The sequence below is a fragment of the Enoplosus armatus genome, chromosome 9 (assembly GCF_043641665.1).
Source record: "Enoplosus armatus isolate fEnoArm2 chromosome 9, fEnoArm2.hap1, whole genome shotgun sequence".
Classification (NCBI taxonomy): Eukaryota; Metazoa; Chordata; class Actinopteri; order Centrarchiformes; family Enoplosidae; genus Enoplosus; species Enoplosus armatus.
In genome coordinates this window covers 21154998-21181669 of record NC_092188.1, presented here as the reverse complement: position 1 = coordinate 21181669, position 26672 = coordinate 21154998, and the positions used below count along the sequence as shown (strand labels likewise).

The following is a 26672-nucleotide window of genomic DNA, read 5'->3' as shown; positions in this document are numbered from 1 at the left end:
AGAGCAAAGCAGTGGAGGAGACCAGAGGAGGACTTGGGAAGTAGTTTAGAATGAAGAAAAGGAAGTCACATACACAGCTATTAGGAATTTAATAGATGGAGAAATGTACGGCTATGATGAGTGTCGAATGATGCTGATGGAGACGAGTGGGATTACCAGTGAATATGTCAAATACGGAGAGAAGATCACCTCCTTTTCTCCCCGAGGCCACTTCATTTTGGGAAAGATAAACAACTTATTAGGCATGCTGAATAATGCCAACTGAATATCATTGGAGCGGTGTCATTAAACTCTGTGTGCTTTGATTTTTCAAGATTTTCAGCATCACAATGAATAAATGGTTACAAGCAGAAGCGAGAGGGAAGTCAGTACGTTTAGATACGGCACATAACAAATATAGCACAGGAGCATCGTAGAAAGGAAATAGTCCATAGATAATAATTACAAGACTTCATTTTCACCCCTGTTAGTAGCTGGTGATATTCTTTGTTTTTGTGACTGTCAACATACCCCATGAAAAGACTAAAACCCAACCGATCCTACTAACAACTGTTGTCTGTGTAAAGCCTGATATATCTTATTTGAGCCGCACCGACACATTTCTTCATTATGAACACACACTGTAGATTATTTTGACACATCGTTCTGGAGGTGTAAGCGCTCACTTTTGCACCAGGTATGTATTAATCCACAGCTTAAAATAGTCCCCAACAAAGAAACAGACTAAGAAATCTTTGTTTTTGGTCTTTTCGTGAGACTTCTTAGCCATAACAAACATATAGAATAGCCTTGACTTTTAAAAAACCTACTGTATTTATATGAAATTTGGTGTACAGATGGGACTACTTTCTCACTATTTTCTCACTACATTCAAGATGGAAGACATCTAGAGTTGACATGTCACTTTTTTTTTCCCACACTGGCCCTACTTTATGGCTAAAGTCGTGATTCATTAATTTGCTTGGCTCTTGCCCGAATGGTCAGCCTTACAGATCAATCTTGCTTCACTTTCTTGCTGTGGCTCTGTGTATATCTACCCTCCTGGATCACTATCTGTGTATGTGGGCGTGTGGCACTGTACAGATTTGCACTCCTGTTGACGAACAAGAAATTTCAAGTGATGCCCACTGACTGACAGAAAACGTTTCACTTGCACGTAAAAATTCGATGATGAATTTGATAAGTAATAACTGTAATGAAACAGCTAAAAGCACACTGGAACCCACACAGCGTGGAAAAACACAAAGACGTCTCTCTAAAGTGGAGATCTCCATTGAAGGAAGCGTTTCAGACCTGCAATGAACTTAAGTCCCAACGCACACACACACACACACACACACACACACACACACACACACACACTTCCTCTGCCACCTCTAGCTTCATGTCTGGGTCCACTGCAGGAGGAGAGCTGGCCGCTGGGCAGACAGGGCAGCGGGGTGTGGTGAGGGGGGGTTGAAGGGGTGCCGCTTGAATACTAATGCCCCACTTTAGAAGTCAACCTCTTCTCCATCCTCACATCTCCTCCGCTCTGTCCCTGTCTCTCCCTGCATCTTTTCTTCACTGTCAATTCCCTTCAGTCTTCTCTCATCTGCCTTCTCTCATCTTTTTTTTTCTCACCTCCCCCACTACTCTAAACCGTCCTGTTCTCCCTCTCTCTTCTTCCTCCAACTTGTCTCCTCTGTCCTCTCACTCCTGTCCTCTTCTTCATTCCTCCCTGTGCCAGGCTTTCCATCACCCACGCTCCCTCTGCATCCTTCCAACTCAAACCTTCCACCCTGTCTCACTCACCAAACTCTGTCTTCTCCCTGAGATCTCTCTCTTTGCCATTCACTTTTTAATCCCCCCCCCCCCACACACACACACACACACACACACACACACATACACATCCTTGACAAAGCCAGCTAATTACAGGCAAGTGTCCACTCCAGCCCTTCTTAAATACCGAGCTGATTAATGAGACGGAGGTGTAGGGGCAGGAAGTCTCACCCTCGGCGGGTGATGATACACACCCCTGTCTCTCTGCAACTCTCTCTATTCACACACACACATACACACTTTTCCTTTCCTTTTTCACACTTGCAAACGCAAATTATCAGCCATGTACAGCTTCATTACAGAAATATTGGTATCAGTTTGTCAGTAGCAGAGGCAGCCTGTTGACTTTTGCTATTTTTTTTTTTTTTTGTACAGTAACTCCTACAGAAGAAAGCTAAGTGGCTAGAGCCAGCTGGGGGGGGGGGCAGGTGTAGCAGGGGCCTCCTCTGAAGTGATGTCGGCTCATTTTCTCAGCGGCGGCTCAGGCACGACTCACCGTCGGCTCAAAATGGCCTCCGACACATCTCTGTGTCTGATTTGTGTGTGTGTTTGACCCTGAGGACCAGCGTGAATGCTGAGATAGAGTGCAGCTGCTGCTGCTGAATGCTGACACACACGCAGAGCAGCAAACGCGCGCACACACACCTGCACAATCACAATCTAGACTGGGTCAGCCGGGTTCAAAGCATTTGTATTCATGGAAGGTTTTGCATTGGCTCCACCACCTACAGTGTTTCATCTAACTGTGGGACGTGGCTTTCTACTTTCACACTCAGAAGACCTTGGATTGTGTTGGAGTGTGTTTATGGCTGTATTTATGGCAGTACGGTGCTACCTGAGTGAATGCACCTTACTGAATGCATTTTTCCTCTCAGATCATCCTTGTCAATACTTGAAGGTGTAGTGTTTTGATGCTCAAATTGACCCTTGTGATACACCAGCTCTGAGCATACATGTGCTCATGCTGTGCACGTGTCAATGCTGATCCAAATACGCATCTGTCCACTGCAGAGAGGCAACAAGCAGATACATGCATGTACATGCCAAGCCACTGAGGTTTTCCGTAGGTTGGCAGAGATGTCACGTAACAACCAACACATTTACCCTTCATAGGAAAAATAATTGAGATAATAATTGTCTACCAACAACGTTATCAATTTAAATAACTGTTTTCACAAATTCCAGTCAAGATTTCGCCCCTATCATTGTACAGAAACTGTTTTTCATTAAGGTCCTAAATTACCTTCGAATGAAATTTCTATTCTTGTATTATTAGATGTTACAGCTGCTTTTGACACAGCTGAACTCCCCGTTTTATTAGATAACTCTGTTGGGCTCTCGGATCCTCTCCTGTCCTGGTGCAGTTCCCAATTTGCAAGACTGAATGTTTTTTTTCTCCATTGGAAATTTTACTTCCAAGCAGGGCAGCATGACCTGTGGAGTATTACTGCATTTACACTGCATTAGTTTATTTAGCAAATGAATGGCTGGATGTGCCAAAATGATCTCTTGCTAAATAAAAAACTGAGGTGATTGTCTTTGGCCGCATAATGAAATCCAGAACATCCCTGCATGTCTTAACACTTCATGTGTAAAAACTGTTGTTTTTTCTTTCCGATCTAAATTTTAGCTATTAAATCAGTTATAGCATCAGCCTTTTGTCATCTAAAAAATATCTTTAGAGTTCCAAAAAAGCTCTTAGGCAACTACAACTTGTCCAAAATGTTCTAACCAAAACAAATAAATTAGACCCATTCTGATATTTCTGCATTGGTTACCATTAAGTCAGAAAGTCCATTTTGAAATACTGCTACTGGTTGAAGAATCACTCACTGGACTGGGACCAAATTATGCCTCTTTTATGCCTTTTTTCTGTTCCTTGGATCAAGACCCGAGGAAGCTGCATTTTGTCACATACTTCGAACTGATCTGACTTTCTTCAAAAACAAACTTAAAACCTACCTTTTCTCTGCTGCCTGTAATTGAACTCTTGACCCCGTTTTGTTTGTCATCACCAACACTTATAACTGTTACTGGTGTATAATTCCAGTCGTCCTTCCCCTCCCTCGGTTGCCTCTCCATCCTTTGCTCACTTGTTACTTTGTTCCCTCCTGAGCAGCTTGACGTTAATTCCCAAAGATGTCTCCATCACAAATGGAAAAGTGATGGCGTCACCTTTTACGCTGACGTGACACTGTGATTGTCTTTGTGTTAGGGTCTGATGCACTCACATAGAAGCATAAGAACATGGCTGAGTGCGCACTAAGGCGTCTTTCTTATAATTGAATTGAAACAAAGATGAACTCTTAATAAAGCAGGCAGCTCCTTTGCCTCCTGCAGACAAGCAATTCTTTTCACATAACAGCAGAGATCCACTGTTTGTAGAGCAGCATTTATGTACTGAGGGGGATGCACACCAAGACTGGAAAAGATGTCCAATCCAAGAGGAGCTTTAGTCTCATATTCTGGTTTAAACTCTTGCTTTTAAAAGCTTGAAAAGTTCTCCCTAATTGGTGAGATGATTAGACCTGCTTACATTGTTGTTCACTGTGAAACATTAAAGGGTTGGTTCACCAAAATTGCAAAACATATTTCCTCACTTACCCTCAGTTATTATATGTAACCATTCAGGTGGTAAAAAAAAACATGTTTTCTGTAATTCGGGTGAACCAACCCTGTTAAATGACCTTGACTTCAATGGCATTTTTTTTTCAGAGATTTTATGACTTAAACCAGACTAGCTGTGCTGATGTTGATAGTTTGACATGTTGAAGACACTGTTGTATTATAGTGCAAGTTCACTATTAAAGACGAAGATCTGTAACTTACTGACCACATGTATTATTCCTGAGCCATAATGTCAGCAGCACCTGGTGTAAACTCACCAAGAACCCCTGATGTCAGTTTCAGCATCTGGGTGTTTTAATGACAAGTGGAATTGAAGCTCAGAGATTCTGACCTGGTTTGGTAAAGATATCTGAAGTCTCATAACTCTTTAATGACTCACTTGAATTCCATATGAAGACATCATGTTGGCCCACAGTGCAGTATCACTTCAAACTTTAAATCAGAGTACGCAAAACCTGCTCAGCATCCTCGCTTGGCCTCGTGTTCAGTGTGGAAATCCAACTTGGCTCAGGGAATGAGGAAAGTTGGCCAGAGAGCTCTTTCTCTTGTTCCCTTGAGAATAAGAAACTAAAAATCTATAAAAGCCTCACAACTTTGTGAAAGCTGATAACGCTCAGTATCAACTGGTGCTGCATTTTCTACCGTTTTCTTATACCAAACCACAGTTGCTATACACATAAAATGCAGTCATTTGACAAAATAAGCTTAACTGAACTGCATCCCAGTGGATAGAGTTTTCTCAGTTTGATTTTTTGCCTCACTTTGCTTGCTGATGAAGACCGTGAGATGGAAAGCGAGAGGAAGCAGTTGAAAGAATGCAACTTTCACGCTCATAAAACGCTGTATTTACAGTATCCCAGGAAAATGTGCATTATGTAAAAACTTTGGTACTGGCTGTAAGTTGAACAGAAATGTGAATGCAAAATGTGCATATTAGTAGTTTTAATACGATAAAAATGCCTGGGGGCGCACTTCACCGTCACCACTGAGACCCAGAGTTTGATTCCCGGCATCAGTAACTCCAGCTTGGTGGCGCACTCCACTGTTTGTGGGTTGGCTGTTTAGCAAGATTCCTGTAGACTTCCTGTCTAGAAGTGAAGCTCATTGCTGGCAGATGAAAAGAAGCGAGGTAACTTGGCTGTCTACCTTCCTAGACCAACAGTGGAGTTGCAGGTGCAGCAGTGCACAGGGAATTTGACATTCCAAATTGGGGGGAAAAACAGGGAAAAATGTAATTTAAAACAAATTGCCAACCAGCAAAGGAGGAAGTGTGTCTGGGGCAAGACAATCCGAAGTGGGGGACCAGGAGAGAATAAAGCATCAGTGGTTATGTAGAGGACGTAGCAGGTTGACCTGGCGTGGCATGGCACAGCGTGGCAGGCTCCAATGAGGCTTCACCCACCCAGGGCTCCATCCCGCCCGAGCTCAACACAATCAGGCCTCAAACGCAAAACCGACCGCAGGTTACCATGACAACCCGGAGGCACTGCCTGCATGGGACAAAGGCTGGCAGGTCCCGTGTGTGTGTGTGATTGAGAGAGAGAGAGAGAGAGAGAGAGAGAGAGAGAGAGAGAGTGAGTGATGTGTGGCAGAGCAGGCGCGGCCCTCCTGGGGCCCTCATTCGTTTGTCTCTCGCTGAGACCACAGGAGCCCTGATGCAGCAGAGATGGAGGAGGAGGAGGAGGAGGAGGAGGTGGTGGTGGTGGTGGTGGTGGTTGGGGTGAGGAGAGGGAGGGCGGGGAGTGGGCAAGTAAAAGAAAGGCTACTGATGTGGAAAGAGAGGATGATAAAAAAGATGGTGTAGAAGGTGTGGAGTGAAGGAAAGAATAAGAAATATAAAAAATCAGCTAAATGTAAACACTGAAATTTGGGGGACTAGAGATTATTATGTGCCCATTTGTTCATTCATTCATCCATCAGTCATGTGCAATACCTCATACAGCAGAGCCTGGATCTTGACACAACTTGCTTTAAAAAAAAAAAAATAGACTTCACTGTTACATTTTGGGAAATTAATTACACCAATTAGTAGGGCACTCAAAATTCAAAGTTTTAATAACCTGTCTGCTACACTGCAAGTCGAAATGCCTCCTGAACAACTCCTACTTGGCTCCACAGAAAGTAATGAAACAATAAGTGCACTTAGGCATGGTCTGATTGCACCGTTTGACTGCACCAAAACATTAGAAAATGAGGAATTGCGTTCTTCCCAGTATCAACTACCCAGACTCCCCATGCTTTGATCTTATTACTGATTTATAGTTGTCTTTTTTTTTTTTTTAAATCTCTTTGCAGGTGTAGATCACACGAACAAGGACCTGAAGAAAAACTTTGTAAGTACACGTAGAATTAGATTTTTGAACAATATCTGATCTTTACCAAATCTTATTGAAGCTGGGTAGTAAAATGTTATATTCTAATTATCTCATGTTGGGATGGGTAGTGCAGTGTAATTTCTGATTCAGTTGTCTTTTTATGAGGTTCTAGTTTGCTGTCAGTGCTGTTTGGTCGCACAAACATACTTGGATTTTCATTAGACTGACATCTGTGTATTGACTTTCTCTTAGGCTGCCCAGTGACTTTAATAAAGTGCTAAAGCTGTTTTATTCTGTTAAAATAGTGTTACACTGGCTAGCCATAAAGCATATGTGGAGTGGCAGAGTTGTTTGCTCCTGCCTTGTCATATATAATCCTATAGGCATTTTGAAGCACACAGGCCAACTTGTACTTTGTCAGAGCAGATTGTCTGGCATGGATAAGCCTGGCTGGAGAGAGAGAGACAGAGAGAGAGAGAGAGATACATAATTGCTCTTGTACCGTTTGCTGCCAAGACATCCTCCTCCCGTTATGCCTATATACACTGGCAAATTTCTAACATGTTCACTTTCATGAGGCACACACATAGACACAGACACAGTCACGGGCATCTCCTCTACGATTGCCGTCAGTCAGAAGACAAATGTTGACAGACTAATTCAAGTGCCAGTATCAAGAGTTTTTCACGGGGGTTCCTTCATTTCCTGTCATGTCACTCTGATGTTTTGTGCTGAGAGTTACATAATGCTACGCTGTGCTCCGTTTGTTTTCCGTCTGGATTACAGGAGGCCCTCGCGAGCTTCGACCTACGCGCTTCACACGGCCTGTCTCATGATCCCATGCCTGTCAGAGATGAGGAAAATAGGTAAAGGCTGTTGTCCTATGTTTCCTTTCTCAGGAGAGGCAACGGACTGGTCAATTTAATTCGCTTTTCTAAAACAGAAAAGAAAAGAAAAGAGTAAGAAATGGACAGTGTATTTTTATCTAACGTGATATGCAAACGTTTGCATGTCCGGGCTTACTAGCTTACAGTAACACAGAACGGAAAGCTTAACGGGCTTAGCGATAGTAAATAAGGGGGTTAGGCAGCAAATGGTCAAAGATATTGTACTCACAATGTAATATCACAAAATGATGGTAAATATGTTAAACAGATTTTGAGAATGTAGGAAATACAAACAGCTACAGACGTGAGGTGTCAAGTTAAGAAATGCTTCCAGAGTTTGAACAGGAAATCAGCTGCAGAATGTTTTCCTTGGTTGGCGCTTCGGTTTCAAGTATCTTGGTGTTTGTCTGTACCAGTCTTAATTTGAGGGTGTGCTCAGGTCAACACATCCAAACCCCCCCCCAGAAAACTCACATCTCTTGCATATTCAGTCTCAGTATGTGGCCAACATTCCCCCTCTGTTTCAGTCACGGTACCCGGTGTGCAGGGGAAGTTGCCATGGAGGCCAACAACTCCTACTGCGGTGTGGGCATCGCCTTCAATGCCAGGATCGGAGGTGAGGAAGACAATGCAGCCTTATCGAGACAGTGGGAGGCAGAGCACTGTGGCTGACTATGACGTGGCATTTTCAAAAAGACTTGTAGTAGACCACTAATCCTTTCTTATGAAGTAGTCACTATTGTGTCCATCTGAAGTATATTATAGAGCTATTACATTCTGGAAAAGAAATGCTTAACACAAACATTATCCTCAACAGTAACAAGGTTTGGTCAGGTTTGTGAGGGACAGCGTGGCTTTCTGCATTCATGCAAAAGACCTGAATCTTTAAGATAAAGGAACTGTAGGAACTAAAAACAAGATTCATGGATGCTTTGACCCCAACCTTATTTAACTTTACGTCGGAAAACAATTGAACAAAATGCAATAAATTCATTCAAAAAGAAATTATTCCCACTGCCCACATTCTGAAGTGATTACTAGTCAAAAAAAATAAAAAGTTCGCATGTCCAGTGCAAGTTCATGTTGAATCATTTTTGGATATCAAAAATACTATTACAACTTTGTATGACATTGCAAATTGTGATCAATCAAAGGGATAGTGCCATATTTGGTTTGGGTGGAAATTAAAATTTCATAGCTTGTTTGGTTGTACTGAGTTTCTAATGTTTGGCAGAAAATAATAGAAAATATTTGTTTTTTAGTTTGTCTGTAGTCCTGGTGTCCTAGTCTGCTAGAGCCATACCCAGTCAGTGTTGGTTTTGTCTGTGGTGCCAAATTACAGGTGAAAATAGCCTCATCAACTGCACTGCCAACCTTTTCAGGTTTCATGGAAGATGTGCAGTCATTTTTGAAAGTCTTTAGGACAGAGTTTTGGTTTTAAATGATCAGAAATATGTAATTTATATATATGCACATGCAGATATTGTGCAATTCGTGTGTGTGTATGGCTTTGGGTTTGTGTGAATGCAACAGACTGCACAGTGACTGGCTCCTATTGAGCCGTGCTGACCCTATTTAACAGCTAATTTTTTTTAGCTTCAGTAATGGCTTTTTTAGTGTTGGTTGTAACATTTGCGAGGGATGAATGAACCGAATACACAAGATCGCCCATTTTCTGTTGTGAAATCAAAGATGTTTTATAGGATACACTTAGAGTGCTATAAACCACAAGTTAATGAGGAGTGCATGATATGTTTGAGGAAGTAAATTTCCCACAGTACTCAGATCTGAGCGCCTCAAAACCAATTTCATACAGTGGTGTCATCAGCATGAAACATGGAGTATGAGAGGAGGAATCCCTCGGTTGAACTCTGACATTTGAACTCTGCTCTGTGATCTTTAACCCTTGACTCTCCCTCATTTGTCAGAGGCTGATGAGAGTCTCTTGCAGAATTGACAAAAAGAGAAAAAAACTGTTGGTGAGGCAAGCCCAGGAATGTCTTTCCACAGTCAGTCTTAATTTCACCTTCTGAGTCTATTTTATCCTGGGTTTTATCATGAGTCTGGTTGCACAGTAGTTGAAGGGGCAAGACCCAAATGAAAGATGCATGTTGAACTACTGGGTGCTGTTGAGGCCTGTGCTCACAGTCTGACAGCAAGAGCTTTACCTCTCTGTGTGCTTCTTGATTTGGAATTCTCTGTTAACTTATGACAGATTTGATGTTGTGAATGTGATGAATCAACAGAAAGGGGACAAATTCAGCCTGATGATGTTTGTCACACAGAATGTGTCCTCTTTTCATTTGAAATACATTTTGATCCATTGCAAGCAGATTATATAAAACAATTAGAAGAGATGAACATTTTTTTTACATTACAGTCACCAGAAAAACTGGACAGTACATTAGAGACATGGATTATTATATCTATCGGGGGAATACGGCAGTTTTAAGGAGGGTGCAGAATTCAATATATGATTTAGTTTTATTTATATACATTTTTGTTGGGGGGTATGCGTGGTGCTTATTATGTGTTAGCAGCTAATTAGCCAGGTTAAGACGTCTTAAAGTGGTTATGTCCAGTATTTTTGTGTTGATAATTCATCACATGACTATATATACTACATATATGAAAATGGGTAGTAACAAGCCCACAGAGAATTATTTTCCAGATGGCCGTGTGTTGAGCAGTGAGGCGTCTTTGATTATGCTGATAAGGGGAGTGGGTAGGGACCGAAACGGAGCTAAAAGGACAGTGAATATTGCATTCATCAGAAACATGGCTCCATGTGAATGAATGTCAGCGCTGCTCTGTATCTGCTGGATGTGTAAATAGGCAACTGTTTGGTAACAAGTTCGCCAAATCAACTGAAAAGGTGATGTAATATGTCAATGTTGGGTTTGGAGCAAGTGGCTAAAATCAGTTATTTCAAGTTTAACGCTTACAAATGATTTGTTGTGATTTCTGACTATGCAGATGCATAGAGTTTATACTTCAATCTGTACTTAACTTCTCTTAGTTCCTTTTGGCATCAGTTTCCTCTGTCTTTCCTCTTTCCTCCACCCATGTATGATGGACTTACTGCACATTGGGATGTTATTTTGGCTGCCATTCTCAACTTTGATAGCATACTAAGTTAGAGTGACGCCTTCGAGGCTCCCTGGAGGTGAATAGAAGAAAATACTTACCTCAGCTTTCTCTCACTGTAGTTATTCTGTCATCCACTGTTGTCAAAATGTAACACTGCATGGCAACCTAGGTTGCTATGGCCGCAGTCATATCGCAAGTATTGCAAGCAGTATGGCCACTCCATTACCACGTACCATATAGTCGTTTTATTAGATGTTTAAGTTCCTCAAGCTTTGTGGAGAGTAGGCTTTTATCATGTTGTATTGAGAGTTTTTAAAAAATGTATTTTTCAGAATTTTCAGAGCATTGAAGAGTAAATTAATTAAATGGTGGACTTTCTTTGACATACATCCAAACACTAATTTGCACTGCAGATATTTGGTAAATGATTGAGCCCTCCCTGACACCACTCACACACAAAAACCCACAGGTTATGAGTGTATAAGGGTGGATATTAAATGTTTTTATAAGGGCCCTTGGCAACTGATAATCCAGCAAAAAAGCAAAAGCCATTATGTCCAAGAATGTGATAGCTCGTTTATAATGGTAACCCAGACCAGAGTGCTTCAAGAGCTTTCTTTATGCCAACATTTGCTAAGCGAAAGCCTCAACACTGTTGAGAAGAAACTAAAGAAATAAATCAATGTGCAATTTCATTTACAGGTGATAGTGGCAAGGTTACTGCCATTGCTTTCATGTTTAAGTTAACCTTTGACATTTTCATTGTAACAACCAGCAATGGAGCAAATGCAGAGAAATAAGAGTATAGCAAGAGCAGACAGAGAGACAGGCAGTGATGGAATTCATACAGCGAACAGGGAACAGAGCAAAGAAGCCGCCACAGAAGCAGACACACACAAAATACAGACACATAAGAAACAGAGAAGACGCCAGGAGCAGACTCTGTAGGCCAGCTGCTGTAAGTGTGCTCACAATATACAATATTTGCACCTCAATTATTGTGTCATAGCTCTGTTACTGTATTAACATTTTGTAGATGGGATATCACATTCACTTTTACAACATAAAAATGAATCCATCTGTCAGGATGCAAACATCAATTCATGTACATTTTTGTTTCGTTATTTCCACAAGCCTCCCTCCGAACTCTGATCTCGGTGACCTTTTTCGATCCGTGTAGGCATCCGCTTGCTGGACGGCCCTGTCACCGACGCCATGGAGGCCACAGCCCTGACCTTCAACATCCACCTCATCGACATCTACGTCTGCAGCTGGGGCCCGCGGGACGACGGGGCCGAGATGGACGGGCCGCACAGCCTGACAGAGCAAGCCCTTCGGCTAGGAACTCACAAGGCACGGCTTTCATCTCCAAGTTCACACTGCTGTCTGCCAGATGTAAAGCAGACATCCACGCCGTCAGAGAAAAATGTCAACAAAAGTGTTGGGATTATATAGATGCAGTTAAATACAGATGTATTTATTTTCACGAGTTTATAAAATGATTGTCCATATAGTGTTTCAGATTAGAGGGGGGTTTCAGAAATATTGAAAATTGGGTGGACTTTTACGTGTCCATCCATGTTTTAAATGCGTTCCAAATCTGAACCCTGACATTTCTCCATTTTGTGTTTCCGGCTTCTGCAGTAAGTGCTCTACAGCTTTAGTTCACTTTAGCGTAGCTTCAGTTTTGATTATTGGAATCTGTGCTTGTGAATTTATTGAAATATGAAATTGTAGTGCTATTTGCTCATCCATATGGTGCTGAAATGAACAGGTTTCACCATCAAAACAACTAAAAACAGAATTCACAAAAAATGTCATATTCACTTGGTACAACGGGGACTATCCACACTATCCACATTGCATAAATTGCCATCGTTAACTGGCTCCTATTTTTCCACCCTGTGTAAATACAGTACAGTATGATATATTTTTTCATATGTGATGTTTGAAATGCTCTGCCAGCCGCTAGATGGAAACATTCTATATGAAATCCACTTTTCACTAGTTCTTTCACTTTGACGTCCCTCTGTTTGTGTTGTCAGGGCCGAGGTGGGAAGGGCAGCATCTTTGTGTGGGCGGCAGGTAATGGTGGAATGCAGCGTGACTACTGCGGTGCAGACGGTTATGTTAACTCCATCTACAACATTGCCATCGGCGCTGTCTCTCAAACGGGGAAGCCCGCCTACTTCGGCGAGCCCTGCCCCGGTGTGATGGCCGTCACTCTGACAGGGGCCAGCGTGGGAGGCTCACTACCTCTGGTTACTGTGCGTGTACCACCTAACACATCTAACAACAGTGTTTATCATTAATGAGGTCGTATATGTGTGTGTGCGTGCCAGCAGCCCTGCTCTTTGGCTCCTGTGAGCTGTGAGAAGCCTGTTAAAGAGCAGCCACTGGTGTGATATTTATAGAGGCCTGCCAAATGACCTAGGTGACTGCTGGGCACACACACACACATTCACACACACACACACACACAGAAGCAAACGAGTGTTAATTGGAGGTAAAGCGTGGCTGTAGTGGCTGAGGAAGAGAGGAAGAAGCTGAGGTGTTGATGGCAGAGGTAGCAGTGAAAAGCCGGGAAGAAGCGCAGCGCCGACTCCAGGGCTCCAGAAACAGAAAGGCCAATTTTATCAGTGTGATATCACCTTTGTCTGCTGGGATTCCTGCTTTTTCACCTCAAATTAGGAGGTGGTCAGACTACACACAAGTTGGTTTTTTTTTTTTTTTAATTATCATCACTGTAAAACTGTGTTGACGTGTTCTAATGACAGATACAGTAGCTGCTACAGTGTGGGAACTCTATTGGCCTGATTTGCTGCAAAGCTGCATTCTTTTCCAAAAAAACTCCCACAGAAATCAGTTTCAGAGGAGTGGCTGCATATGAACCCATCTTTTTTTACTCTTTGTACTTATATGACATCCGCATGCCTCTATCTTGTAACATATTTGGTTTGTTATCTCTCCAGGTCACGGTGACCGACATTGATGACGGCTGTGTCACACACTTTCCAGGAACATCCAGTGCTGCTCCGATTGCCGCAGGGATCCTGGCTCTTGTCTTAGAAGTAAAGTGAGTGTCTGTCTGCCCCGTCATACTGCACACTGTTAATACTACAGCAGTAAATGCGATACCTTGTGGATTTTTGTAGTGTGTAGATTGGCTCTGTTTTCTGCCAATGGTATTGTCAGTGTTCATTTTTCTCATATTTAAGACCACACTCCCCCCCCCCCACCGCTTTCTTTTACAGAACAGTATTTTCACCCATGTCCCCCCTTAACACCTTGTCTTTGTCTTCTCTGAAGAAGACACCTTTGTTAGAAGTGATTTTCCCATTAGCCCTTTTCTTCCTTCAATATTCGCTGTTTCCAGAAAATCTGAAATCTTCATCTCTATTAGTTCTATTTTGTAGTACGGCCCTCCTGTTTTGTGCAGTAAATATGGTTCCCTTTCTGCCGTAAATGAATACAAATCTAACTAGGTAGCACCCAATCTGAAATGACTATGGCTCCAACTAATGATTATTAGGCACACTAGCAGCACGGCTCAAGGGATGGTAATGTTGGTCTGTCGGTCAGTCGGTCCAGCACTTTGGTCCAGCACTTTGGTCCAGACTGAAATATCTCAAAAAACTATTGAATGCATCGCCATGAAATTTGGTACAGACATTCATGTTTCCCAATCACTGTTTTTTGCGATGATCAAGTTATTATTTTGTGTATAAAATAAAATAAAAGATAATAAAGAAATGCCCCTCACAGTTCCCCAGAGCCCAAGATGTGACGTCTTCAAATAGATTGTTTTGTCCAAAACCAATATGAGAGCCAATGTTTTGTTTAATTTTGCTTCATAAATTGCTGGAACAATTATTCAATTATCAAATTATTGAGGATTCATTTTCTATCAACTGACTTTATTCATTTCAGCAAGAATTTTCACATTCAGTTTCGGCACGTTGCACCTTTGAGCTGAACCTCGTCCCTCCTTCCCATTTCCCTTCTCTGTTTGTTGCTTTAGTCCCTCCTTTGATGTAGATCATCTTCTGCTCCTACCCTTTCTTTCTGTGTCTTGTCTAAATCTGCAAATATATCTCCGCACTCCTTTTTCCTTCTCTCCCTCCTTTGTCTCGTCTGCCGCTTCCTACCATTTCCCAAGCCCCCTTTTTCTTCATCCCTCTTAACACGCCAGCTGTCGGTGTGGCCTCGGGCCTGGTGTTTTGTGGCGGCATCAGCGGCGTCTACGCCTCCTTCATGTTATGGATAGTACTAGAGGCTGGCTTTACTGCTCCAGCTGTCATGCCACGGCGTCTCAGTCTCAGTCGCTTGGCTGTAAAATGGAGCGCGGGTCCCCTGGGCGAGGCGACTCCCAGGACATTACTGTTAAAGGCTTTGTCGTGACCCGCTGCTACTGACTAAACTATATATCACCTCTCTGGCACAGATCGGCAGCATTCTGCTCACGTCTTTGCAGAGCTGGGTTCACTCTCTCTCTCTCTCTCTCTCTCTCTCTCTCTGTTTCTCACACTTGCTCATACTGTGTCTCTCTTTCTCCCCACATTGCACACAATCACACTCACTCATACATCACACCATACTCTCTCCCACACAGTATTTTTTTCCCCATTCATCAGAAACTACCGGCCTCACGTATGGCATTCACAAGACCAAAGCATTTGTATATGAAGACGTGAGAGTGCAGAACTTTGTATTTTAATGACAGTGAAATGTTTCCAGAATTGTCCTTTTTTTGCTCAGCTGTACTTTGTGTTTAGTGTTAATTAGCAATGCTAACGTGCTAAACTAGGATGGTGAACATGGCTATCATTAAACCTGCTAACACCAGCATGTTAACATTGCCATTATTAGCTTTCTGACGTTAGCATTTAGCTGAAAGCCTCTTCGATAATAAAAGTCTAATACTAGCCCAATTTAGAATGATGTCCAGCACTGATCCAACATTTCACAGTGTCTTCTGCAGACTTGCTGTATTTGCACACACCTGCAGCTCTATTGACACATATAATCTGTTTATTTTTACTTGTCATATGTGGTTATTAGATTACACATTTAATCCCTCTGTCAATCACTCTGTTATCTCCACCTCCATTTCCTCTTCACTCTCCGGAACTGCGTCTTTTCTGTGTCTAATGAGAAGTGCTCAAAGTTTCCTTGCAATCTTTGCCTTTATCTTTGTTAATTTATCAAAAGAAAAAAAAAAAGCGAGCAGATTGGAGAAATGCAAACACTGTGACTCGGGCTCCAAAGCATTTCATTGCACTGCGATAAGGTGCACTTACTAAATGTTTATGAAATTGCACAGACTTGTAAACTGTCGTCTTTGTCTTTTCGGATATGATGTGACAGTTTTGTGCTGGGGATAGTTGATATTGCAACATACAGTGTTGATTTGCCTAAATGGGCTTACGGTGTGTCGTTGTCCATGTTATTAGAATATCCCTCTGTGTTTTGCTGCCCTAACAATGTCAGGGTGTCAATGTCTATCTGTCTCTCTGACACTGTGTTGGCCTGTCTGTCTCCATCCGTCTCCATCCGTCTCCATCCATCCGTCTTGGCGCCTAAATCAATTCTTTGCTCGTTCTGTTTGTCAGTCGTTCTGTCTCTGACGGTTTGTTTGTTCACTTTATCACCGTGTCAGCCTCTCTGTCACTTTATCTCTGATTCTTTCATCCATTCATTCATCCAGTCGGTCCATTTGCTCGGATGGAGCTGAACATTTGGTTTTTACAGTGATTCTGCCTCGTGTTCTGGGATTTTTACTCTCGCAGAAGTCCATTCTTCCGTCCATCCTTTCCTGTTTCCACTGAGTGTATTTGTGCTGTCTGGAAAGATGGATTGTCTCCTCCTTAACCCCAGTCACCCTGTGCTGTGATCAGGTGGGCTATTTTGGGCTAGTCTTTTATTAAACCACACAGCGCCAGTAAAACATTTATATATAACATTTTAACCTCCTTTAACCTGTTGGTCAGTTTAGCCATTTAGTGACAGGCGACGTCAATGTCATCCACTCTGGCTCTAGTGCGCCACGCTAACTCCATGTAGAGTGATACCAGGCCACTAGCATCATCCAAAGGACTCATCTTTGTCAGAACAGATTGTTAATGGATTTTATTTTATAGCATTCCTTAAAATAAGAAAATATGGCTTTAAGTGTAACTTTATATAGCAGTGGTTTTATGTGGAACAAGCATGTTAATATCAGTGAGGGTGTGTCCTGCCATTTGAAAGGTGAGGGTGATCTTATTTTGTACACAGCTCCGAAACTGCCAAACTAAGGTAAATTGTATTCTTACATTATAAATAATCTACATTTATATGACAGTTTCAGCTTGGGGCAGTAAACAGTCTAAAAGTCATGTTGTGTATCCCCTTTTCTGTAATAGTTCCCTCTCTCTGCCTGTGTCCATTGAATGAATAAGAGAAATGATGTATATAACGCTCTCTGTGGGGAGTTGAGGAGTAATCAGCCAGTGATCTCAGTGGGAGAGCACATGGAAAAGTGAATCCACTCGCTCTAATTGGCCTAAATTCAAAATACACTCATGCGCACTGAGAAACTCATATTAACATACCTGTGAAATGTATTTTTAAGAATGCCTTTTAACATTAGCTAATCTAGGCTCTGTTCCTCAGTGAAAGATTCAAACCGATCTTCTAACAAAAAATACAAAATGTTGAACCAGGCTACAAAGGCTTACTTGGTAACTATTAGCTAATTCACACATAGTGTGGAACAGTATGCATTTATCTCCTCAAAGTCAAAAGATGTAGAAGTCAAGTTGTATGCCAGGACGAAAAGTTACATTATATTTCTGTGTAAACAGAAAAATATCATCAACTATAGACATTATGCCCCAAAAAGGTATAATTACTTTGCCCACATTGAGGTGTGGCGCACAATACACAAACAACTACATTACAGTATGTTCAAAGTATTGGTGAGCAAGAAGTGGTATACAAACACACATACACATGGATTTGTATATGAACACATACACAGCATAGACACATATGAACATTCAACATGTATATTAAACTCTCACAAGAGGTCATGTATCTGTTATAAGCACATGGTGCTTAGAAATATAGAAATACACACACATAAATACAGGCATGCAGAGGCAAACTGTGCATGGTCTTACACTCTTACAAACACACACACACACACACACACACACACACACACATGGGTACACATGTACTCATTAACCACAGAAATCAGGGCAGCACCGGTGGAGTGTATTTAAAGGAGATTGCAGGCATGCAGTTATTGGACTTGGTCTAATTGATAAAGCCATTAGTAACACTTGTTCAGATAACATGGGAGGAATCTCAGTCTGCTCACAGTCACTCCAAATGGGTTCACTTAGGCTTAGAGTGCAGCACATTAAGAGAAGATTACAGAGCGATGTGGAGCGTCTTACCAGTCCACGCCTCGCTACTGTGAGATTAATAGAGACGAACTAAGGACAGAGACGGAGAGAACATTGGACTCTGACACTCCACAGGGTGGGGACACTCAGTAGGTGTGTGTAGTTGTGCGCGCAGCAGTTGCTGTTTTGTGTGTCTGTATGTTTTTTCTGTAAGTGTGTGCGTCTACATGTGTTTTTGTGCAGTTATGATGCAGTGGGTGATTGGCCTTCTTGTGTGTATGTGTGCCTTTGCTTCTGCTGTGTGTTTTTGTCCCTATATGTGGGTGTTTTTGTGCCTCTCTGTAACTGTATAACCACAATGTTTTAGTTTCTCTGCCTTTCAACTAAAGCTGCTGCGCTGTGGCTCGGCAGAAGATCTAAATGCGAAGTGTCCAAGCAGAAGATGTGCTGCCTGGGACGAGACAGTGGGGTTTAAACTGCTGCTTGTCTTGTACCAACACATTATACCCTGCTGACTAACAAGCTCGACTGTTAGTGATATCTCCTTCACTTTCTGTTAAAATGACATGAAAAGAACATGAAAATTGAACATGCTGAGCTTCAGTAAAGCACGCATTAGGGTGAATGTAAATGCATCACCCTCTTCTGGCTGCAAATATGTCCATGATACACGATAGAGTGAAGACTATTTCTGATTTTTGAGTTCATATTGATTCAGATTCCGCCCCAAACTCTGGGTTCTGATCCAGTACCAGGGCTCTTTTGTCCAAAGTGTAAAATGGATTCGGAGGGCACTGACAAATAATGTCGTCCTGCCGACGGGGCATGTAATTTGTCGTTTAAGTTTGGACATGTTGGATCCAACAGAATGATCCCTACAAACATGTAGTGGTCTCTTCTATACACTAATATAATACTTATAATGCTCAAGCGAAACTCTGTTTCGTAGGGTAAAAATGGTTAGAAAAAGAAATTATGTGATATTAAATCCAAATGTCACTTTACAGTCAATTTGAAAACATATTGATGAATAATGCAATTAATATATGATCAAATCAACAGAAGCTTACATAAAACCAGAGCTAAATGACATTTTACGGATGATATCTGATTTGCAAAAGGCAATTACTGGAAAACTGATTGATCCCATGTCACATATTTTAATTTTTTTACTACTTACAGCTTTAGCAAACATACATTGTGGGTTATGTGGCTTGTGCTCCCTACAGGATTTCATTTTCGATGCTTGTTTACCAGAAAAAAAAACGTTGAATGTGCTGCTTCTAAATGATCGGGAGCTGACGGTGTTTTCCTCTGAGTCCTGATCTCTCTCTCCTTCTCCACCCCTCCATCTTTCTGTCCCCTCGATTGCCCATCTTTCGTGCTCTCTCCCCTGGGCTGGACACTTTGTCCTTGCGCTCCCTGTCTCCTCCTTCTCCTCCTCATCCTCCTCCTCCTCCTCCTCCTCTCTGCCTGGGCCCTGTGTGAGTGATAAATTATTCGTGGGCATGCTCTGAGGGCCCAGGGCTGCTCATTCCTGCACACAGAGGACTAGCATTGATCCGGCCTGTGGTTCAACTTAATTGGAAACCCAGTTACAGCAGCTACAGACACACTCTGACACACACAAACACAGCGGCGCGCACACACACACACACACACACACTGAGATGCATGAACATGCACCCCCAGACATGCGATCTACTGTAAAGCCACATTAATACACATATATGCACCATTGTACAGTAATACACCCGTGTATACGTGCATGCATATTACAAATGTCAACATAATTACACAACATACAAACACACACAAACCTGACATGCATTCATACATTAAAGTCTGCCTAATCATCAGCTGCAGTATGTATGTTTTATGATTTAACTTTGCACATATACAAACTGCAGTGCATAATGCTGTATCGTACTGTATCGTGTCTCCTATGCAGGAATACACAGCTACTGTATACACATAGAAACACACACACTCCAACATTAAAACCCAGAAACTCACACAAGTGCATGACCTGACACACAAGGACAAGTAGATGGACACAAACCTCTGCACGCACGCGCACACACACACACACACACACACACACACACACTTTATAGTCACTAAGTCTGCATTCTAAGCAGCACTAAAGAGGAGTAACAGTCCACAGTGGAGCAATATGGAGGCCCAGGGTTATCGATTGGACTGAGACTCTGACTATCATACAGCTAATAGATTACATCAGACACATCGGAGCAGCCCAGTCAATGAGGCCTGATCCTATTAACTGGGGATTTGTAAACAGTTGTGTGCTCACCGTGACGGCTGCTGTGCTGCTTTGTGAGCCTTGGCGAGGGGATGAAGGCTGTAGGGGCCTGGAGGAGGCTCATATATTGTTGCACTCTGCCCCAATCTCCCGTGAGCCGCGTGTCCATGTGTGTGCCGGACAACATGCTTCAGATTTATTGTCTTTGTGACAGTGATGTCAGTGCCCAGACCCCCCACCCTCGTTGCTGTGTATCCTTAAGAAGTGTCTGCAATTATAATTTCCCAGTGATGAGTACAGCTTCCACAGTGAGATAATCCATGACAGGAAACATGATGCCCTTTCTGGGTTTTGTCAACATTTCAAGTTTTAGCGTTATTTCTTCATGCATGAGTTGAGAGTTTGTCCGTCCAGTATTTTTTAAGATATGCCTCAGCTTAAAGGCTTCCTCAGACCAGCGTTTAAAGCAGCAAAATTTAGGAGTCAATCGGTGTGATCAGTGGATTTGGTTCCAGAGGTGAAATGAATCAGCACAAGCCTTTCTACTTTGACATTGTTGACCTTTTGAAGGAACAGGCCGTTTTCAAGCAGACATTTTGACTTGTCATAGCAGGAAAAGCAGAGGTGTTACTAATCACATTAGCAATAGCTCCGTTACAATCAAGTGCCCCAGTAAGCCATGACCGTGTGACAACGAGCCGGCATGCACAAAACCGGGACCCTGAAACTGAAGCATGTAAATGGAATTCAGCACACATGCTTTTCCTACTGTGACATGCCAGTATGTCTTCCATGAAAAAGGCCTATGGAAAACTGAAGTCCAAAATAGAAGAAGCTATTGTATTAGCTGTGTTGCACCATCCACTTTTATAAAAACCCTCCTCCGCTGGAGTAGCTGCTCCACCAATGAGGCACGGACCTAGATCGCGAGCTTGGAAAGCTTGGAAAGCTATTCTCGCTGGCTAGCAATAGCATGTTCCCAGCTAGCGATCATGTAACGGGTTAGCTTGACAGCTACAATAAAGCAGTTTCCCAGCTAGCCCTGCAAGTTGTTGGTATGTATCGAAAAGGCAAAAAGCATTATCAGCATCTCCAAACATGTGCCATCTTGAGGGTTTCACTACATCCCTCCGTACCAAAACGACATAACAATGCTATACAGTATATACAAAAACATTTCAGCTTTAAGCCCTGGTCACACAAGAGAAGTGGCACAGTAACGCGTCCTGGCAAAAAAGGTGGCGGTGGAATCTTGTATAGTGAAAAAAGTCAAACAACTTCACAATAAATCATCACACCCTCCATCAGCTTTCTGAAACGTGATGTATTTCAGCATGCATGTCTTTTGGCCTAAAGGCCACTTTGCGTGCGGGGACAGCAGTTGATATCAAGGTTTGGTACCATAGAAATTGTATTCTAAAAATACAGAAAAAGGGTTTATATTAAAAATAATCACATTCAGCATGTCATGAATAACAACGAACCCTGGAAATCGTCTTAAAGGATCCTTTGCTGTAGCTCATATTCTTCTACTAAACCAAAACCAACAGGAGGAGAAAACACATGGTCTTGCATTGATACAAAGAGGTAGTGCAGAGGAAAGAAAGCCCCACCTCTATGTGAAAGAAACCTCACAAGTTAACAGCTCAGTTCATCTTAAGTCCATTACAGCATAAGCAATACTTCTGTTTAAGCAGCACTATGGTAGATGCTGGTCGTGGGGTTTTCAGATTAATTTGGTGGCCTAAACCTATTCTCATGTCCCTTCAGGGGAGTGAAAACATTGAGAGAGAGAGAGAGAGAGAGAGAGAGAGATAGCAGTAAAGTGGGTTCTCAGCCAACAGTGTGTTTTTTAAGAGCAAAACGACTTTTCCAAAATAAATAGATCTGTGTCGCGGACTGCTAGGAGGGAGAAAAGCCCTCGGTTCAATAATTAATTCCCGAGTCTAGGGTTTTGGAGAGCCGCTGATTGGGCTGATTCTTTTTTTTTATTCTGTTATGATACAAAGGAGGCCGTTTGAAGTAATTTGTCCCAGAGAGAGCGGCTTGGAATACCATACATGCTTTGATTTAGCAAAGCAAATTTAATTTTGTTTGCTTTATGCAAACCAGCCGGGGCCGCGGGGGTTTCTCTGATTCCACCAGAGGGGTGATGGTGGTGGTGGTGGTGGTGGTGCTGATGATGGAGGTGGGGGAGAGCACACAACAAGAATCACGCTGCTGCCGCTAATATATAATACAGAACGTGCACACTCATACACACAGACGCATGCAGAGAGCAGCAACAGTTCAAAAGTACAAAGCCTATTCCCCTCCTACACACACACACACACACACACACACACACACACACACACGCACACACTCCAATCCCTTTGAAATCAAAGCTTAAAATAATTGTTTGTGCGTTGTGTTTTGTTTCATTCTATCTGTCTATTATTAGTGTTACTGGTATTATTCCTATTATGTTGTTTTAGCTGCCTGCTCTCGCTGCTTGCCGGGGTTTTGTTTTATGCTGCTAATGAAAGCTTCTCTGCTCGCTTTTGTTCTGCTTCGCTTTTTTCCAATACGTGAATGGAATACGTCTGTTTATATGTGTGCCTGTTATTTCTTGAGATGTCTAACGCTCAACGGCACAATAATGAAGAGGCTACTTGTGATTTTGTTTTTGTTTTTTTTCCCTCTTCACATCTTTGTGCAGACATTTGCTATACTGTAAAACTGTGAAGATATACGTTAACGTGGCTGAATAGGCGTGCACGATGTAATGCAGTTATGTCACCTTGTTCTTTTCTTCTGCGCTGGAGAAACAACTGTCCGCGTACAGATGTTCAGCAAACAGCGGAGGCATTTCTTCTCGGAAAGAGAAAAGGCTGTTCAGAATGGGTGGCCAAGCGGTTTTCTTCAACTCCATTCAACTCATTTTCTTAGGCAACAATAATGAGTGGATAAAGCAGAAAAACCCAATTTCCTTTATGCTTTTTATATCCTGAAAAAGCCCTCGTTGAAGACCCTTTGGTCTTTTGTTATAGAAAACTGAGCTAATATCCTCCAGCTCTCGGCGCAGTTTAAAGGTCTTAATTGGATTCCATTAGTATATTGCTTGACATGACACTTGAGTCCGCTCTATTAGAATTCCCCTGCCTGGGATTAAAAAGAAGACTTTTTCTACATTCGACTCTCTAGGCTCTTTTGTTAAAGTCTCAAATATTCTTTGTTGGATTCACAGTTTTTTACTGACACCATTATTAAAACCGTGAGCTTGACTTAAACAGGTGCTTTTGTGTCTGGAGGACCTGCTGTAAAAGGTTTGGCAGTGTCTCATCGCAGCGGTTTATGTATCAATAAACCGTAGCATTAATACAATATAAGCATTACATGCTTGCCTGATAGAATGTGCTGTAAGGCCTATAAAACAATCCTCCAGCCTTTTTCTACACAAGACCAGAGCCCGTACTGAGCTCCCTGCAGGTTTCCTTTCAGAGTATCACGCAGAGTTGAAGTGTTTCCTCTGTGGTTTGAGTCGATGTAGAACATGGGCCGAAGGAGGGATGCGTTTGATGATATTCTGTTTCATGTCTCTCGCCCCAGTCCTAAACTCACGTGGAGGGATCTTCAGCATCTGATCGCCGAGACAGCAAAGATCCCCGACCCCAATGAACCTGGGTGGAACATCAATGCAGCAGGACACCATGTTCATCATAGGTACTGTGATACATCCACGCAAACATTCAGTGGTTTTGAACACAAACATGTGGTATCATCATTGGGGTGACATTTTCAAACCTAGCGTTGTGCCAACATTCTGCCCTCTTTTTAAGTGAGGCTTTCGTGTAAACTGATTAATAACACACTTTACGTATCAATAGTTCTGTTCTTTAAAAGTAAAGTGAGCTACCATGCTGTCTAAGCAACACGTGCCGATCATGTTTGGTTGCGTCTCTTTAAAGCAACTGTTCAACATTTTGGGAGATACGCTCATTTGCTTTCTTGCCGAGAGTTAATTTACATGAGAAGATTGCCACCACTCTCGTGTCTGTGGAGTAAATACATATAATGCGCTTGTAAGTCATTTCTAGTGTGATGGATAGTTGTACAATTTGCACCTGTGTTACAACTATGGATGTAGTAAACCCATAGTTGCTATCAGATACACTAAAAACCTGGGCCTGGGACTGGATGCTTTTACTGGATTACAGTAACTGATTACTGTTTGCTTGTACTGTAAAGAAAACACAAATTGCAGATCAACAACCTCTAAAAAACACATTCAGATATCATTCTATAGGTCAGTGGTTCCCAACCTGGGGGTCGGGATCCCCACAAAGGGTCGCAAGATAAGTCTGAGGGGTCAGAATCAGAATCAGAATCAGAATCAGAAATACTTTATTGATCCCCGGGGGGAAATTGTACAGTACCGGTACCGGTGCTCCCATTCCAGAGTAGAAAAATAGCATAATTTAGAACTAAAGGTATGTACAAAATATAAAAATAAGAAATAGAAAATAGAAAATATACACATTTACAGTATTTAAGTGAAGTGAGGTAAAAAAATATATATATATACAATAACAATGTATATATATGTATGGATGTGTTGCACTGTAGTGTATGACTATATATGTATTGCACTATACATGTATTGCACTTAAACATTCAGAATAAATAGTGAGGTAGTGTATGACAGGTGAAGTAGATACAGATACAGATTTCCAGTTTCGTCCTGAGTGTCTGACCCTCAGAGGGAGGAGTTGAACAGTTTGATGGCCACAGGCAGGAATGATTTCCTGTGGCGCTCTGTTGTACATTTGGGAGCAATGAGTCTCCCACTGAAGCTGCTCTTGTGTCCGACCAGTACGTCATGGAGAGGATGTGAGACATTGTCCAAGATGCCCCGCAGCTTAGACAGCGTCCTCCTCTCTGACACCACCGTCAGAGAGTCCAGCTCCACCCCCACAACGTCACTGGCCTTGCGGATCAGTTTGTTGAGTCTGTTGGAGTCCGCCACCCTCAGCCTGCTGCCCCAGCATGCAACAGCATAGAGTCACTAGATGATTAAGAAGATAGGACAGCTGCTACACCAAATTATATTTAATTTTCCAGACTTTCCTGTAATCTTTGCTTTGTGAATTCCTCGACAAATTTACTTTTCATAACTATTCAGTAAAACAAGGAAAAAGGTCCCTCTTTGTTTCAGCTAGTGACAGCTGGTACATAAATTCAACCTGTGAAGCTAAAAAGGTTGGGAAACACTGCTATAGGAGATGCTACTTAGTAGGTGATAATTATAATGACATAGAAAGCTTTTAATTATGCTACACCAGTGTTGTATTGTGCTTGACATACTGTAGGTGCGGACATCAATATATTTTTATAGATTGTTTATCTGTCACAGATCCCCTGAAAAGGATTTAGGATTGAAAATGTGTGATTACAATGATTATCCCTATAGGGTCTGTAACGGGGACACATTTCAGGTAAATTCAATTCAACCTGCACAAACCACCTTACGTGCCCTGAAGGTTTCTTGACCACACTTTTTGAGCCACTGTAACACAAAACTGTCAAGCCAACTGCGAGTAACAGATTTATGTATTAAACTGAAGGGATCAGGTGTTACAAGTTTACTCGAAGTTGGATCACATGGGCGATGTCATATCCCACTTGTTCACTGTATTTGCCACACACACACACACACACACACACACACACACACAGCACTTTAATGTGCACACACACACACCTACACACTCTCCTCATATAAAGCGCTTCAACCGCAAAAAGCAGCTGTTTTATGACACTTGAGACAGGTGATCTTGTCCGGGGAGGAGTGTCATTGTAATCCTCTAATGTTATTATCACACCCACAGCGTGTCTGAGTGTCCGTACCTGCTCTGATTTATATAGACATGAGGCTGGAAGAAATGGAGCTTCTCCCTCTGACTGTGTGAAGCATGAATCTGGGGGAGAGAGAGAGAGAGAGAGAGAGAGAGAGAGAGAGAGAGAGCCCTGTGCTCCTCCAGACATCGTATAAACGCTTTTACAATGCTTTTACAATGTCAGCCGAGCGATGACATATCTGTAATCAGTCATAGCGTTTGTGATGTTTTTCCTCCGCTCTCTGCCTCACTCACCTTAAAAGTTCCCCTCCTCATCCTGGCTCTAACTCACTGTCCTCACCTCTCTTTGTAGTTTCTCCTCCCGTCCTTCCTCTCCCCTTCTTTTCCCTTTTCTTGCTATTATTTCCTCTCCCTGCCTTCCTATTCCGCTCCTC

At 42.3% G+C, this 26672-nt stretch overlaps 1 pseudogene; it reads left to right on the top strand.

Moving 5' to 3' along the window:
• Positions 1–26672, top strand: part of LOC139290214 (endoprotease bli-like) — a 155774-nt pseudogene that overhangs the window by 81464 nt on the left and 47638 nt on the right.